We start from the raw sequence: 1,311 nt of genomic DNA, 5'->3' as shown, positions 1-1,311 counted from the left end.
GGTCTTCATTTTAAATTCTATTTTGTCGGATATGAGTTTTTCTTCTCCAGCCTTATTTCCTTTCCATTTGCAGGAAAAATTTTTTCCAGCCCTTCACTCTCATCCTGTGTCTGTCTTTTGTTTTGAGGTGGGTCTCTTGTACACAGCATATAGTTGGGTCATGTTTTTGTATCTATTTAGCTACCCTACGCCTTTTGATGGGAACATTTAATGTATTTACAAGTAGGGTTTTTATTGATACGTACCTATTTATTATCATTTTCATTCTGTATGGCTATGTTTCTCTGTTTCTTATTTTAATTACAGAAGTCCCTTTAGTATTTCTTGTACTGCTGGCTTGATGGTGATGTAATCCTTTAGCCTTTGTCTTTTTTTGTGTCTGGGACACTCCTTATTTGACCGTCTATTTTGAATGATAGCCTTGCTGGATATAGTAATCTTGGTCTCAGATCCTTGCTTTCCATTACCTTGAGTACTTCATCCCATTCTCTTCTGGCCTGTAGAATTTCTGATGAGAAATTAGGTATTAGCCTTATGGGAGCTCCTTTGTAGGTAGCAGTTTGCTTTTTTTTTTTTTTAATATATTTTATTGATTTTTTCCAGAGATGATTGGAGAGGGATAGAGAGTTAGAAACATTGATCAGCTGCCTTCTGCACACCCACTACTGGGGATGTGCCCACAATGAAGGTACATGCCCTTGACCAGAATCGAACCTGGGACCCCCCCCAGTCTGCAGGCCAACACTCTATCCACTGAGCCAAACCGGTCAGGGCAACAGTTTGCTTTTCTCTTGCTGCCTTTAAGATTCTCTGTCTTTAATTTTTGCCATTTTAATTATGATGTGTCTGGGCGTCTGCCTCTTTGGGTTCTCCTTGGTGGTGGTTCTCTGTGCCTCCTGAACTTGTGTGACTCTTTCCTTTACCAAGTTAGGGAAGTTTCCTGCCATCATTTCTTCAAACACCTTCTCTTTGCCTTTCTTCCTATTCTGGCACACCTATTATTGTAATACTAGTAGCCTGGTACATGAAATTCATGCACATTGAAAGGGAATTAATTAGAGGAACATAATTTGGACTCACATATTATTGGGCTCAATAATATGTGAGCTTGAGGCAGTCTGCGTTTCTGAATTCAATGACATGAATCTTAGCTATTACTTTGCCAAATAAATGGAATTTACAGATACCATTTAAAAGAGCATTCAGCTTAATATTAAAAACTCTGGCTACCAAGTCAGGTCTGTTATCAACTTTTTGCCAGCATTGTAAATTGTTTGCAATATCTTTTCATTTGGGGTTGCATGTCATGGT

At 38.6% G+C, this 1,311-nt stretch overlaps 1 protein-coding gene across 1 annotated transcript in view; it reads left to right on the top strand.

The window, feature by feature from the left end:
• The window catches only part of ABCB7 (ATP binding cassette subfamily B member 7), a 114,541-nt gene that overhangs the window by 7,063 nt on the left and 106,167 nt on the right, over positions 1–1,311 (top strand). The window lies entirely within an intron of this gene.

The sequence above is a fragment of the Myotis davidii genome, unplaced genomic scaffold, assembly GCF_000327345.1.
Source record: "Myotis davidii unplaced genomic scaffold, ASM32734v1 scaffold1409, whole genome shotgun sequence".
NCBI classification, from domain to species: domain Eukaryota; kingdom Metazoa; phylum Chordata; class Mammalia; order Chiroptera; family Vespertilionidae; genus Myotis; species Myotis davidii.
Note: the sequence above shows the minus strand (reverse complement) of the source record. Positions and strands in the feature narration are given on the sequence as shown.